We start from the raw sequence: 17,120 nt of genomic DNA, 5'->3' as shown, positions 1-17,120 counted from the left end.
CCTGCACATTATACACATTCAAGCCTTAGCCCGACAGACACGACAGAGGAAAGGAGATAAGATTTATTATAGAGACAGTGCAATTAGGAAAGGCTGCAGTAAGCCAGAGCACATTAGAACAGGCATAGGAACTTATAGGATAGAAGAACTAAGGCTGAAAAATGTGTTACAGAGTCTCTTTAAAGGGAAACACTGGCTATCTCAAGACCGGGTCTGTGCTGACTTTGGGCAAATGATTTTCAGGTGAATGGCAATAATTCGTCACAGGAGTGATGAAGGCTGTAGTATTTCCCCCAGGAACTAAGATACTGTATACACCTGAGGATGCCTATACACATCCAATTGTAATTAGCCAATTTTACCACTTCAGTGTGAAGGGAAACAGATGTTGATATCTATGAGCAGATTAGGCCATTTACAATAAACTTTTTCTTCTGAGTTTTCTCCTAGGTGATATTATCACACCTTCAATATAATGCCTATTAAATTACCAGCAAGCAAGAAAGTACTAAAAATAATTTAGGCAGTACTTTTTCAACTACGTTTTGATACTTTTTCAATTGCAAAATGATGAAAAGTTATTTTAAAGAGAAGATGAAAATATATCTTGTTGGAGAAAACTAAGGATAAAAAGCTAATTGCACATGGACCATTGTGTAGGTAAGCTCTTATACTACATGGAACTGATAAATGTGACCAATCATAATTGAATGTGTGTACAAACCCTTAGATTTTTTTGCTCCAGGTGACTATTTAGAGTGTGGCACAGAAGTTCCCCAATGTCTACAAACTGGTTATTGGCAATTACATGCACTGGAAAGCCATTTCCGGACCTCTTTTGCTATCCACTGCAACTCCCTCCTGCTCATCCACGCCAACCTTCCCCTTTCATAATGCAAAATAGAATGTGTGACAGAGTGTCTCATAGTGGGGTGGTATGGAGATCTGTCACCCAATATGATCTTGTCAACCAGATTTTAAGTACTGGGCCTACATGCTTTCTGACTAATGCAGCCAATGCCCCCCTCCCCCAGCTAGATTGTTGTGAATAGGCATGATAGGGATACATTTGTATGCAAATATGTGCAGCTTGAAAATGACCCAATCAATTTAAACTCTGGTGGGACTTGATTGGTCCCCATTTCCAAGCTGCATATATTTACTTTCAAATTTACATAATCCTGCATAAACTTGGAAATATTTGCATCTCATTGATCATCCGTAGTTGTGAGAAGCACAGGTTTTCCCCACTAGCTGAAAAGGTTGCAAATGATGCGTTGTGTTGGATCACCAATGACTGTTGTTATTTCCTTTGAAATTTTGCTGCAGAAAGGAACCACCCTTTTAAACGTACCCCTCCTCTTTCCATAGAACAGGAAATGCTGATTGGCTAACCGCTAGTGTATTTGTACAACGGTAGTCCCCAAACTTTTTTAAATAAACCTGGGAGGTTGTAAAGGAAAAATGATAGATGCTTACTTCGGGAGAGAGAAACCTCTGGATCCTACAGAGGCTTCCCTCATCTTACTGCATCCCTCCGTTGCAGCGCTGGGACCCCCAAAGTTCCACGGAGATTTCACCCTTGTCAAAGGGCTTGTCCATGGGCTTGTGGTGGTCTCAGCGCTGAAACAATGAGGGTGAAGAGGGAATCTTCTGTAGGATCCAGTGGTTTCCCTCTCCCGAAGTAAGTACTCAAATTGGGCTGCTTTATTTTCCCCTTAAAGAGAAACTCCAGTAAAAATAATGTAATAAAAAAGTGCTTCATTTTTACAATATTTATAGTCAGTGTTTGCCCATTGTAAAATATTTTAAATCCCTGATTTACATTCTGACATTTATTACATGGTGACATGTTTACTGTTGGCAGATGTTGTAGCTGCTGCATGTTTTTCTGTAAACAGCTATTTCCCACAATGCAACAAGGTTCACAGACAGGAAACTGCCAGGAGTACCATGGTCCTCAGAGTGTCTTGTGGGAGGGGTTTCACCACAGTATCAGCCATACAAAGCCCCCTGATGATCCATTTGTGAAAAGGAATAGATTTCTAATGTAAAAGGGGGTATCAGCTACTGATTGGGATAAAGTTCAATTATTGGTCAGAGTTTCTCTTTAATTTTAACATAGCTAAATGTAATATATGACATATGTGAAATTTTAATACTCAGTTTTTGGAATACTATGGTGTAAAGAAAATACCGAATTTAGAGTGATGTATATATTGCTACTATTTTTATCTGGTATAGAGACCTCCGGCATTTAACTAGCTTTTTATTATACAATCCTTATGCAGTATTATATTGCTCTATTAGTGAAGGAAGACTTTATAACCAGATTATTTATTGGGGATCAATACATTAAGTTAACAGATTAAAGAGAATGTTTTGTTTAGTGTTATCGGTTATGACATATTGTTTCACAGATGTACTATTGTCTTGTACATTTATGTTGTGCCAAGTTACTGACAGCAAGTATAATTTGTTCATTGTAAATATTTCAATAAAAAATAAAATAATGGTTACGGTATTTGCAGATGAATGGAAAGTACCCACAATGACTGTAGATGACACAGTTTTACAGCCAGCTGTGATGGCTCTGCTGACAGCTGGCATGTGTGTCTAGAATTGCTGTTAATGTTCAGCTTGTATACACCTGCAACTAGCCATTGGAGATCAGGTGTGCTGGAAAACTGCCTGACTGCTATTGTTATATCTCACTGCAGCTCATTTCTCATCCACCTCCCTCTATGGGTCTGAACAGGTGTCTCAGAAGAGAGCAAGAGCAGTGTGTTTATATGGGAAGCTTCATCTCCATACAAGTGTGTACTAGACTTGAGGGCTCTTTTCCATTAAAAATTGCTATCACACATGAGATCATAGACACACTGCAAGTAATTTGCAGAGCAGGCAGCAGCAGTGGATATACAGGGCTTGTCAACGCTGTTCCCAAGTACCACCAACAGTGCATGTTTTGTGGAAATCAAAGTCTGCTACGACACTAATTACCTCACCTGTGCATGTTTGTGGTTTTCTGTAAAACGTGCACTGTTGGTGGTACTTGAGGGTAGGGCTAGGAAGCACTGGATTAGAACACCCATAAAACTGGTACACACAGAGCAGTTTTGGTTGGTTTGAAGCAGTCCTGCTCCTAGTATGTGCAAACATACCAATGCTACTGAATGAAATCAGAACTGCTGTAAGGGCCCTTTTCCACAGGCGGGTGAACTGCGTGCTCAGTGAGCAGTTACCAAGCAGTTGCCAGTCAACAGTCTTTTCACTGCTTATCAACTGCTCGTGGAAAAGGACAGTTTTTCTTATTGCGGTAAGCGATCCCTGCAATCACTTTTTCTGCCTGGGTTTTGGTGGGCTTATAGTGAACCCGAAGCAAACATTGGGTAAAAAATCAGGTATATACCAAAGAAGAGGAAAGTCTTGAATCCTCCAGAAGCTTCCCGTTTCCTCCTCCCCCCTAGTGCAGACGAGCCCGTTTTCATCCGAGCTCAGCTCAGATCTGAAATCCAACACGCTCTTCTTGGATTTCTTTGGGGGATCCGCCAGTGGTAACGGAGGTTGGCACAGGGAGCCTCTACAGGATCCAGAGGCTTCCTTCCTCTTAGTTAATTATAAGATTTGTGACCTGGGGTTTGCCTTGGGTACACTAAGGATCTATTGCTGCTGAAGGTATCTACAGGCATGATATATTTAAGGCCAAAAGAATTGTTCCATTGTTGATTTGAAAGTCTGATTGATGTCTACACAGACATTCCCATCTTCTGCCTTTAACAAGTGGACAATAACCAGTCAGCTGTGACAGAATTTTTCGTTCAACTGCTTTGTCTTCAGACATTGTGGAGAGCTCTCCTGCCTCTCTGTCCACTCTCCCCTCCATAGGGCTGTACATGCCACTGAGCTTAATTATTTTGCCCTGCCTGCTGGAGGATGGTTGGCCAAAAAAATCATAATTTTGGCTGGAAATAGTAGAATAGGACCTAAAGTTGGAATTGTATTAACATGACAATAAAGGACAGGCTCTGAATGTTCTGGCAGCCTCTGGTTTATTTAATACACAGTCCTGAAACAGCTGGTTAAAGGTACCGGTGAGAGTAGATGTGCTCTGATGTTTTTGTTTTTTTTATTTTTAATTTGAGATTCTGGTGGAGGGCTGATTTCACTTCACTGCTGGGAACTGTGAACTGTGAGCACTGATTATAATACATTGCTGTTGTTTGTAAATTGTGTTTTGCTGTTGTGATATCTGGTGGATTGTGGATTGCGGTTCATCTGATCTCTAGAGCAGCAAGTGTCACTTTTTAAACTTATATTTTTTTTTCTTTTCCCTCCAGTTTGCTTAGCAGACAGGCAATTATATATCCACAAGAGGTAAGCGCTCACAGCTAATTCAGGAAAGATAAACTTTGGCAGCACTCCCGTTCGCCTCCTCTTAAACAATGATAATATATATAAAGAGGTTGGCGCTCAGGATACTCATACCCCTCAATGGGTTTGGGTTAATAAATACATATATGATACAACAGTTAAAATGTAATCCCTCTGTAGTCCATATATCAAATGAAAGTTACAATGTCCAAGTGCTTAAGCCCTAAAATTAAAAGCAAATTTGTAGCTGGGATAAATCCTCTTCCTGATGTCACAAGTAGTACACTCCTGGCTAATATTTCAACAGCAGACCTCCACCAACACCCTTTGTGGTCCACTTACCGCTATCCTAGACCAACCAATGGTCTATATACGCCTTGGGACCATTACCGGGTCGTCCCCCACCTCTGCGACCAGTTAATTCCACTGATGACACCATCATCTAGGATAGCGGTGAGTGGACCACAAAGGGTGTTGGTGGAGGTCTGCTGTTGAAATATTAGCCAGGAGTGTACTACTTGTGACATCAGGAAGAGGATTTATCCCAGCTACAAATTTGCTTTTAATTTTAGGGCTTAAGCACTTGGACATTGTAACTTTCATTTGATATATGGACTACAGAGGGATTACATTTTAACTGTTGTACCAGACAGGCAATTAGCTAGGGGGAGGGATTAGCTGTAACAGGAGGTATTTGGACAGCTTCAGGACTCAGTACCTGAGCTTGCTCAGTCTGTGGCTTGCTTACTAAGTGGTTTCGACACAAGTGGCATAGGTGTTATAAACAGTCATTAGAACTAGTGTTGGGCGAACAGTGTTCGCCACTGTTCGGGTTCTGCAGAACATCACCCTGTTCGGGTGATGTTCGAGTTCGGCCGAACACCTGATGGTGCTCGGCCAAACCGTTCGGCCACATGGCCGAACTAAGAGCGCATGGCCGAACGTTCCCCGAACGTTTGGCTAGCGCTGTGATTGGCCGAACGGGTCACGTGGTTCGGACCCGAACGCGCTCTGATTGGCCGAACGGTCACGTGGTTCGGGTAAATAAATACCCGAACCACGTCATATCTCCGCCATTTCTCTGTGGGTTTAGCTTTGGGTAGGCAGGCAGGGTAGTTCGCTCTCCAGCCACGCTAGCCAGGGTCCCCCCCAGTCATTGTGTGTCGCTGCTGGGAACAGTAGTACACCGCTCGCTCAGCCACACTATACATAGCATTGTTTACTGCCACTGTGTACCTCGCTCAGCCACACTATATATAGCATTGTTTACTGCCACTCTGTGTACACGGCTCAGCCAAACTATATAGCATTGTGTGTACTGCCACTGTGTACCTCGCTCAGCCAGACTATATAGCATTGTTTACTGCCACTCTGTGTACACCGCTCAGCCAGACTATATAGCATTGTGTGTACTGCCACTCTGTGTACACCGCTCAGCCAGACTATATAGCATTGTTTACTGCCACTCTGAGTACACCGCTCAGCCAGACTATATAGCATTGTGTGTACTGCCACTCTGTGTACACCGCTCAGCCAGACTATATAGCATTGTGTGTACTGCCACTCTGTGTACACGGCTCAGCCAGACTATATAGCATTGTGTGTACTGCCACTCTGTGTACACCGCTCAGCCAGACTATATAGCATTGTTTACTGCCACTCTGTGTACACGGCTCAGCCAGACTATATAGCATTGTGTGTACTGCCACTCTGTGTACACCGCTCAGCCAGACTATATAGCATTGTTTACTGCCACTCTGTGTACACCGCTCAGCCAGACTATATAGCATTGTGTGTACTGCCACTCTGTGTACACCGCTCAGCCAGACTATATAGCATTGTGTGTACTGCCACTCTGTGTACACCGCTCAGCCAGACTATATAGCATTGTTTACTGCCACTCTGTGTACACGGCTCAGCCACACTATATAGCATTGTTTACTGCCACTCTGTGTACACCGCTCAGCCAGACTATATAGCATTGTGTGTACTGCCACTCTGTGTACACGGCTCAGCCACACTATATAGCATTGTGTGTACTGCCACTCTGTGTACACGGCTCAGCCACACTATATAGCATTGTGTGTACTGCCACTCTGTGTACACCGCTCAGCCAGACTATATAGCATTGTGTGTACTGCCACTCTGTGTACACCGCTCAGCCAGACTATATAGCATTGTTTACTGCCACTCTGTGTACACCGCTCAGCCAGACTATATAGCATTGTGTGTACTGCCACTCTGTGTACACCGCTCAGCCAGACTATATAGCATTGTTTACTGCCACTCTGTGTACACCGCTCAGCCAGACTATATAGCATTGTTTACTGCCACTCTGTGTACACCGCTCAGCCAGACTATATAGCATTGTTTACTGCCACTCTGTGTACACCGCTCAGCCAGACTATATAGCATTGTGTGTACTGCCACTCTGTGTACACCGCTCAGCCAGACTATATAGCATTGTGTGTACTGCCACTTTGTGTACACCGCTCAGCCAGACTATATAGCATTGTGTGTACTGCCACTCTGTGTACACCGCTCAGCCAGACTATATAGCATTGTGTGTACTGCCACTCTGTGTACACCGCTCAGCCAGACTATATAGCATTGTGTGTACTGCCACTCTGTGTACACCGCTCAGCCAGACTATATAGCATTGTGTACTGCCACTCTGTGTACACCGCTCAGCCAGACTATATAGCATTGTGTGTACTGCCACTCTGTGTACACCGCTCAGCCAGACTATATAGCATTGTTTACTGCCACTCTGTGTACACCGCTCAGCCAGACTATATAGCATTGTGTGTACTGCCACTCTGTGTACACCGCTCAGCCAGACTATATAGCATTGTGTGTACTGCCACTCTGTGTACACGGCTCAGCCACACTATATAGCATTGTGTGTACTGCCACTCTGTGTACACGGCTCAGCCACACTATATAGCATTGTGTGTACTGCCACTCTGTGTACACGGCTCAGCCAGACTATATAGCATTGTGTGTACTGCCACTCTGTGTACACGGCTCAGCCAGACTATATAGCATTGTTTACTGCCACTCTGTGTACACCGCTCAGCCAGACTCTATAGCATTGTGTGTACTGCCACTCTGTGTACACCGCTCAGCCAGACTATATAGCATTGTGTGTACTGCCACTCTGTGTACACCGCTCAGCCAGACTATATAGCATTGTGTGTACTGCCACTCTGTGTACACCGCTCAGCCAGACTATATAGCATTGTGTGTACTGCCACTCTGTGTACACCGCTCAGCCAGACTATATAGCATTGTGTGTACTGCCACTCTGTGTACACCGCTCAGCCAGACTATATAGCATTGTGTGTACTGCCACTCTGTGTACACGGCTCAGCCAGACTATATAGCATTGTGTGTACTGCCACTCTGTGTACACCGCTCAGCCAGACTATATAGCATTGTTTACTGCCACTCTGTGTACACCGCTCAGCCAGACTATATAGCATTGTGTGTACTGCCACTCTGTGTACACCGCTCAGCCAGACTATATAGCATTGTGTGTACTGCCACTCTGTGTACACCGCTCAGCCAGACTATATAGCATTGTTTACTGCCACTCTGTGTACACCGCTCAGCCAGACTATAAAGCATTGTGTGTACTGCCACTCTGTGTACACCGCTCAGCCAGACTATATAGCATTGTGTGTACTGCCACTCTGTGTACACCGCTCAGCCAGACTATATAGCATTGTTTACTGCCACTCTGTGTACACGGCTCAGCCACACTATATAGCATTGTTTACTGCCACTCTGTGTACACCGCTCAGCCAGACTATATAGCATTGTGTGTACTGCCACTCTGTGTACACGGCTCAGCCACACTATATAGCATTGTGTGTACTGCCACTCTGTGTACACGGCTCAGCCACACTATATAGCATTGTGTGTACTGCCACTCTGTGTACACCGCTCAGCCAGACTATATAGCATTGTGTGTACTGCCACTCTGTGTACACCGCTCAGCCAGACTATATAGCATTGTTTACTGCCACTCTGTGTACACGGCTCAGCCACACTATATAGCATTGTGTGTACTGCCACTCTGTGTACACCGCTCAGCCACACTATATAGCATTGTGTGTACTGCCACTCTGTGTACACCGCTCAGCCAGACTATATAGCATTGTTTACTGCCACTCTGTGTCTGCTGGGAACAGTAGTACACCGCTCACCCGCCACTGTATAGCATTGTGCTCTGTGTCGCTGCTGGCAATAGTGGTACACCGCTCACCCACCACTGTATAGCATTTCTGTACTGCCACTGTACTGCTGCCAGTCAGCGTGTACTTTAAGGATAAGTGAAATGAGGAAGAAATCCGGTGAAAGAGGGAGGGGCAAGGGAAGAGGTGTTTCCCCTGACGGTTCACGTACAGGCCACAGGGGAGCACCCAAGAAAACCCACTCAATACCGCCCATGTTGTCCAGGACAACAACCCTCACAGATCCAAAAGAACAGGACCAGATAATTACTTGGATGACCTCTCAAGCGTCCAGCAGTGGGTTAAGCAGCACCAGCACATCACGCACGAGGTCCGAGTCCTCAGCCAGTTACAAGGAGCCAGTGGGCACAAAGCTGACACAACCGGCAGCGACACCACGCACACAACTGCCAGATAACCAGTCCGATGAATTACCTCAGGACACAATGGGGTATTCGCAGGAGCGATTCCCAGGCCAACAAACTTCCACCTTTGAAAGGTCAATGGAGGAACAGCCAGAAATGTTGTGCCCGGATTCACAACCATTAACTGTGGGAAATGCACCGGGCACTGAAATACAAGGCGAGTCCGAGGACTTTGAAACCCAAATCCCAGAGCAAGTTGGGCAGGAGGGGTTGCAATTGCAGGAGGTCGGCCGAGAAGCTCTGGAAGACGACGTTGGAGTGAGCTGCGCAGAGGTTGTTCTGGGGAGCTCTACTCCACGGCGGCGGCCCCCCACAATGACATATGACGAGTTTGAGGAGATGGAAGAGGAGGGTATGGACAATGTGGACAGAGACCCAGATTTTGTTTGTGAACGAGAACATCGCCGTCGTAGCAGCAGCACAGATGAGTCTGTTGAAGAACCCACTGCTGCACGAGTTCGCCTTGTGCCACAAGGTAGGCGGCGCGCAATTTCAGGCACCACAAGCGTGGAAGTTCAAGTGAGAGGCAAAAGAGGAGCAAACAGAAATCGCCAGCAAGGCAGGTGCTCCAAAGTCTGGGCTTTCTTTGAAGACTGCACTGAGGATGTTACCATGGCGATTTGCAAGGTGTGCAAGACCCGCCTGAGCAGGGGGAAAAGTATTAACAACCTCTCCACCACCAGCATGAGCCGCCACATGCTATCCAAACATCCCACTCTGGGCAAACGCGGCAGGACAGGGTACCAACAACACTGCCTCCCTTGGGTTCACCAGACTCACCACCAGACCCGCCTCAGCAGCAGCAGTAGCCCAGCCATTGCGTGGTTCACAACATTCACAAACATCAGACGACGCTGACACTGTCACTTTCCGGAGTAGTGCTCTTGAGGTCTCTCAACCAACAGCCCTTCCGTGTGCAGCGCTACGGTTCAGTTGTCTGTGTCGGAGATGTTTGAGCGCAAGAGGAAATTGCCAGCAAATGACCCCCGGGCCGTGGCAGTAACAGCCAGCATAGCCAAGCTTCTGGCCTGCGAAATGCTGCCATATCGAGTGGTGGAGACAAACAGCTTCAAGGGCATGATGTCAGTGGCCATCCCACGTTACGTGGTTCCCAGCCGCTACCACTTTGCGCGCTCTGCAGTGCCTGAGTTGCATGAGCACGTGGTCAGCAAAATAACCCGAAGCTTGAAGAATGCCGTTGCCTGCAAGGTTCACCTCACCACTGACACCTGGACGAGTGCGTTCGGCCAGGGTCGATACATCTCCCTTACCGCGCACTGGGTGAACCTTGTGGAGCCTGGCATCGATTCCTCACCTGCTACGGCGCGGGTGTTGCCCACGCCGCAAACAGCTGCACCGCCGTCCCTCCCACTGGATAACAACAGCAGCACCTACCTCTCTGACTCCTTCTCCTCCAACGCATCTCAAAGCTGTACCTCATCCGGAAACGCTAACCCAGCACCAGCAGCAGTAGGATCGTGGAAGCAGTGCAGCACAGCTGTTGGCATGCGTCAGCAAGCGTTGCTGAAGCTGATCTGCCTTGGGGATAAGCAGCACACAGGGGAGGAAATTTGGAGGGGAATAAAGGAACAGACGGATTTGTGGCTGGCACCGCTGGACCTGAAACCGGGCATGGTTGTGATAATGGGAGTAATCTCATTCGCGCTTTAAGGTTGGCTAAGCTGACACACATCCCTTGCCTGGCACACGTGATGAACCTAGTAGTTCAGCGGTTCCTGAGGACATACCCAGGCATGGCCGATCTTCTGTTGAAGGTGTGTCGAGTGGCCAAACATTGTAGAAATTCCAGTACTGCTTCGGGGGCACTCGCCAAGATGCAGGAGCGCTTCAATCTCCCCCACCATCGCTTGCTGTGTGATGTCCCTACGCGCTGGAATTCTACGCTGCACATGCTAGCCCGCTTTTGTGAGCAGAAGAGTGCAGTGGTCCAGTACATGACGGCGCAGTACCGAGGCGCATCCGGACAGCTGCCAAGCTTCTGTGGATCCGATTGGGCCAACATGTTGGACCTCTGCCAAGTCCTCCAAAATTTTGAGCAATCCACGTTGCTTGTGAGCAGTGACAACTCTTCAGTCAGCATTACCATACCACTGCTGTGTTTACTGAAGAGGTCAATGTTGAAAATCAAGGAAACAGCTGTCATGATGCAACTGGGGGAATCTGAAGGAGAAAACGATCAGCGTGATGGTACCAACATCAGGCCATCCGCCTCAGGAAACGCTGGCCCCAGCAGCTATGACGAAGAAGAGGAGGAGGAACAGCTGGAGTTGGAGCAGGAATTTCATGCCACCACTGACGAGGGCCAGAGCGGTGCACGTTAGACTTCCACAATTCAGCGCAAATGGTCAGCAGAAGCAGACCAGGAGGAAGGTGACGACTATGATGCATCACAACAACTATCACAACGCTCACAAGAGGATGATGAGGATTCTGGTAGGACTCTGGCACACATGGCTCAATTCATGCTAGACTGCATTGAACGCGACCCACGCATTGTGCGCATTCTGGACAACACCAATTACTGGGTTTATACCCTTCTGGATCCACGGTACAAACACAATGTTCCAAAACTGCTTGAAGAAAGAGTCAGACAGGTCAAAATGGAAGAATACCAGCAGGCCCTTGTGGAGACTTTAGAGAGGAGATTGACATCCTCCCCCTCCTCTAGCCAGTTGTACGCCGACAGACTGACTTCCGCAAACCCAGGACGACCAGGAGGGCAGCAAACAACGCAAGCCGCAGCTAGTGCACAAAAGGGAATGGTATCGGCAGTGTCCTTGGAGTGGGAAAATTTTCTGACACCCATGCAGCAGCAGTCCACTGAACAGCAAGCGTGCAGATCCACCTCCAACACCGATCGCCTGGAGAAGATGGTCAAGGACTACATGTCAGATGACGTAGCTGTGTCGAACAATCCATCTGCACCCTTCAACTATTGGGTATCGAAGCTAGACACCTGGCACGAACTGGCAATGTACGCAATAGAGGTGCTGGCTTGCCCGGCAGCCAGCGTTATGTCGGAACGCTGTTTCAGTGCTGCCGGAGGCATCATCACAGATCGGCGTATCCGCCTCTCCACAGAAAATGCAGACCGTCTGACTCAAATTAAAATGAATCAATCCTGGATTGGAAACGACTACGCAACACTCCAGGACCCCAACCAAGTAACATGACCAACGAACATCTGGGATGGTTTAGCGTTTCCGGTCCCTGTTTATTGAACCTCTCATCTGTATTACATTTATGACTGCATGGCGGCAAAAAGCATTGCTGCTATATCCGCACGCTTTTTGTCCTTATGCAAGGCCTGGGTTGTTGTGTCTCAAAAAGCATGGCCTTCTCCTCCTGCGCCTGCTCCTGTTCCATCACGTCTGCTGCTGCTGGGTTAGCGTTGCCGCGTGGTCCCTGTTTATTGAACCACTTATCTTTATTACATTTATGACTGCATGGCGGTACAAAGCATGCTATCCGCACGCTTCTTGTCCTCATGCAAGGCCTGGGTTGTTGTGTCTCACAAAGCGTGGCCTTCTCCTCCTGCGCCTCCTCCTGTTCCATCACGTCTGCTGCTGCTGGGTTAGCGTTGCCGCGTGGTCCCTGTTTATTGAACCACTTATCTTTATTAAATTTATGACTGCATGGCGGTACAAAGCATGCTATCCGCACACTTCTTGTCCTCATGCAAGGCCTGGGTTGTTGTGTCTCAAAGCGTGGCCTTCTCCTCCTGCGCCTCCTCCTGTTCCATCACGTGTGCTGCTGCTGCTGCTGCTGGGTTAGCGTTGCCGGTCCCTGTTTATGGAACCTCTTATCTTTATTACATTTATGACTGCATGGCGGTACAAAGCATGCTATCCGCACGCTTCTTGTCCTCATGCAAGGCCTGGGTTGTTGTGTCTCACAAAGCGTGGCCTTCTCCTCCTGCGCCTCCTCCTGTTCCATCACGTCTGCTGCTGCTGGGTTAGCGTTGCCGCGTGGTCCCTGTTTATTGAACCACTTATCTTTATTACATTTATGACTGCATGGCGGTACAAAGCATGCTATCCGCACGCTTCTTGTCCTCATGCAAGGCCTGGGTTGTTGTGTCTCAAAGCGTGGCCTTCTCCTCCTGCGCCTCCTCCTGTTCCATCACGTGTGCTGCTGCTGCTGCTGGGTTAGTGTTACCGGTCCCTTTTCCTGGAACCTCTTCTCTGTATTACATTTATGACTGCATGGCGAAAAAAAGCATGTTACCTGTGCAAAGAAACATGACATTTTCCACATTTAAAAGACAGTTTTTCCTTTGAAACTTTACAATCAATTTTCTCAAAAACTATAAGCTCTTTTTCAAATATTTTTTTTTCCTCTTGTACCCACTCCCAAGGTGCACATACCCTGCTAATTTGGGGTATGTAGCATGTAAGGAAGCTTTACAAAGCACGAAAGTTCGGGTCCCCATTGACTTCCATTATGTTCGGAGTTCGGCGCGAACACCCGAACATCGCGGCGATGTTCGGCGAACGTTCGCGAACCCGAACATCTAGGTGTTCGCCCAACACTAATTAGAACACAGGCACAAAGGGAGAGGCAGTACTTTAAGCAGCAGGTAAGGACAAAAATAAAATAAAATTGCCCTTCAAACAATATTGCGTTTTTGTGCATTGGTTAGAATGTGCTAGGCACGTTGTGGTGTAGTCTTTAAGTTTTGAGGACTCCACCCCAGCTTCACTCCCTCTCTCTCTCCTCCACCCCAGCTTCACTCCCTCTCCTCCTCCCCAGTTTCACTCACTCTCCCTCTCCTCCACCCCAGCTTCACTCACTCCCCAGCTTCACTGCCTCTCCCTCTCCACCCCAGATTCATTCACTCCCCAGCTTCACTCACTCTCCCTCTCCTCCACCCCGGCTTCACTCACTCTCCCTCTCCTCCACCCCGGCTTCACTCACTCCCCCTCTCCTCCACCCCCGCTTCACTCACTCTCCCGTTTCATATTTTACCACCGCAGTTTACTTTAAAGAGGAGCTGTTAGGTATAAGGTCTCAGAGAAAAAAAACACATATCGGTAGCTAAATATTGGCTCTACTTACATTACATATGCATTTCACTGTCCACGTTTGGATTTCACAGAAATGTAATATAGGATTTGCAGAGAATGATGCTCCTGACAGCTCATGGCAGGTTCTATGTTTGTCTGTCTCCTATGAAGCCAATTGTGATGTCATATCCTCCCTGCTTCCTGATGATTCGACTCACAAAAAAGATCCTAATGGACAACACTACTGTGCAGTGAATATTAATTAGCCATGTGGCTAGGAAAAATAGCAGACTCATGCAGTATACTCTAACGGAACATGTGCCCTGTGATTTTTTCAGTGCTGTAAATTTAGGCTGCTGTTAGAAGCTGCTGTAACATGAGCCTGTAACTTCTCACTGTGAAAGCAGCCTTAGGGCGTGATAGGGAAATGAAGGGGATAACCCAAGGTAGTGCACTGGGGAGAAGCAGCCCCAGAATGCTTTGCAGTATCTGTTATGCGTCCCGCCGGCCTCCTTACGAGCTTGGGAATAACAGCTTTGCTGTTCAGCACACATCACATTAAGAGAGATTTTTAACTTCAGTATTGCCTTTTTGGCTTCCTTCTAAACTGTTTAACACAGGAGAATAGAGGTTTAAATTAGCTTTTGCAGCCTGACAGTTACTCTAAGTAATTTTTCCCCACACAATAGTCCTAATGTTGGACAGTGTACATCCTGCAACATGTATGCATGCCTTGATCAGCGGATTGAGGGTGTTTACTATTGCCCTGGGTGTGTGCGTGTTGCTCAATTAGAGGCTAAAGTCACAGAGCTAAATAAGCATCTCGCAACACTGAGACGCATACACAACATGGAGAAAAGCTTGGATCTCACGATCCAGACACTGGAAAAAACCGGTGAAGATGAGGTGGGTGGAGTACAGCCGGAGCAAGAAGCAAAGGTAGCCACTAGTTGGGTAAAAGTTAGAAGGGTTAGTGAAAAAAGTGGCAGGGAGGCTAGTCCCAAGTTGTCCCTACCTAATAAGTATGCTTGTTTGCGTAATATTGGGGAGGATGATTCTGGAGTAGCAATGCTGCAGCAGGATGTGTCCCTTAGCAACCAAGGGGCAGACTGCTGCAACGAGAAAGGGAATAGGAGTGCAGCTAAGGATAGACAGATACTGGTTGTAGGGGATTTATTTATTAGGCACACAGATAGGGTAATCTGTCGAAGAAACCGTGAATGCCGTACAGTCTGTCTTCCGGTGCTCGGGTTCAGCATGTATCGGAAAGAATTGACAGATTATTGGATTGGGCTGGGGAAGACCCGGCTGTCATGGTACTCATTGGCACCAATGACAAAGTGAGTGGTACATGGAAGGTCCTCAAAAATGATTTTCAGGTACTTGGAGATAAACTTAAAGCAAAGGACCTCCAAGGTGGTGTTCTCTGAAATACTGCCAGTGCCACATCTGAGAGACAGAGGGAGCTTAGGGAGTTAAATAAGAGGCTGAGAAATTGGTGTAGAAAGGAGGGGTTTGGGTTTCTGGAGAACTGTGCAGACTTTGCAGTCAGCTACAGGTTCTACAGCAGGGATGGGCTGCACCTAATGGGGAGGATGCAGCTACATTGGGGGAGAAGATGGCTAAACGGTTGGAGGAGATTTTAAACTAGGATCTGAGGGGAGGCAGGAGGGTAAAGTCTCAATATGTAGACAAGATAAGGTAAAAAGACAGTGGGAGCCTAACTTTATGGGGGGAGGAGAGGGGGGTGGGGACAGTGTAAAGAGTAAGGAGGTTGGTAATACTTCAAGTAGCCCATTTCATGTAACCAAAATTGGAAAACGTGGTGGTAAAAACATAAAGTGCATGGTAACCAATGCTAGGAGCCTTGCAAATAAAATGGACAAACTAGAGTTCATTCTGATTGACAAAGGCTATGACATTGTGGGAATAACCGAGACATGGATGGATGAAAGCCATGACTGGATAGTGAATTTAGAGGGATTCAATGTGTTTAGGAAGGATAGAACAGGGAAAAAAGGTAGAGGGGTTTGTCTCTTTGTTAAGAATTTATTTTTACAGCTGTCCTGAACGATGAGATGGAGGAAGATTGTGAAGATGTGGAGTCCGTTTGGATAATATTTGAATAAATATTCATGGTGGAAATAAAGGTTGCCAATTGCTTATTGGGGTATGCTACAGGCCTTTTGGGGGTAATTGGACCATGCCTTGTAAGGGTTTTTCGCCTTCCTCTGGATCAACAGGGATATGTGAGGGAGCAGGCTGGTGTTGTACTTTGTTCTCTGGTTGAACTCGATGGACATATGTCTTTTTTTCAACCCAAATAACTATGTAACTATGTAAGATTGGAAGCCTTGCACGCGCTGCTGGGAGGGGTGATCAGGACACAGGACAGTTGGAACTGTGTCTCATGCTCCCTGTCACCTCCTTTCAACCAAAAAGATGGCTCTCCCCATGAAATCACAAACATTTGCCTGTTCTTTTAAAACAGGATGGGTAAAAGATTATATTACCTATCTATTTTAATTAACATAACTAATGTAACTTAATGACAGTATGTTTGTTTAGGCTATAGTTCCTCTTTAAAGTGAACCAGAGACGAAGCACCCTCATGTATTTTACCATATAGATCAGTGGGAACATTAGAGAAAACACCTACCCTGCTCTCTGTTTCATTCTTCACTGCTCTGCCTGCTTCGAATCAGCCCTGATAAAATCCCTGATTGAGCATTCAGTCTGGCTTTGCTCAGGAATCATTATAGCTGAAGAGCCAGAAGGGGGCAGGCTTGGGCTTGAAAAGACATCAGAGAAGACAGACTTAGCTATAATGATTCCTGAGCAAAGGCAGACTGAATGCTCAGTCTGGGATTTTATCAGAGCTGATTCGAAGCAGGCAGAGCAGTGAAGAATGAAACAGAGAGCAGGGTAGGTGTTTTCTCTAATGTTCCCACTGATGTAAATGGTAAAATACATGAGGGTGCTTCGTCTCTGGTTCACTTTAAGAATAATAGAGGAATCCAAAAATCTGAAGGGGGATTGCGGCAAAAATTGTCATG

At 46.7% G+C, this 17,120-nt stretch overlaps 1 long non-coding RNA gene across 2 annotated transcripts in view; it reads left to right on the top strand.

Moving 5' to 3' along the window:
• The first annotated feature begins 3,283 nt into the window (after nucleotides 1-3,283).
• Nucleotides 3,284-17,120, top strand: part of LOC137521828 (uncharacterized) — a 39,802-nt gene continuing 25,965 nt past the window's right edge. For both annotated transcript variants that reach the window (XR_011022217.1, XR_011022218.1), the window contains exon 1: nucleotides 3,284-3,319. This is a non-coding gene — a long non-coding RNA (uncharacterized lncRNA). The remainder of the gene's footprint in view (nucleotides 3,320-17,120) is intronic.

Source organism: Hyperolius riggenbachi, chromosome 1 (genome assembly GCF_040937935.1).
Source record: "Hyperolius riggenbachi isolate aHypRig1 chromosome 1, aHypRig1.pri, whole genome shotgun sequence".
Lineage (NCBI taxonomy): Eukaryota > Metazoa > Chordata > Amphibia > Anura > Hyperoliidae > Hyperolius > Hyperolius riggenbachi.
This window is presented reverse-complemented; position numbering and strand designations above follow the sequence as displayed.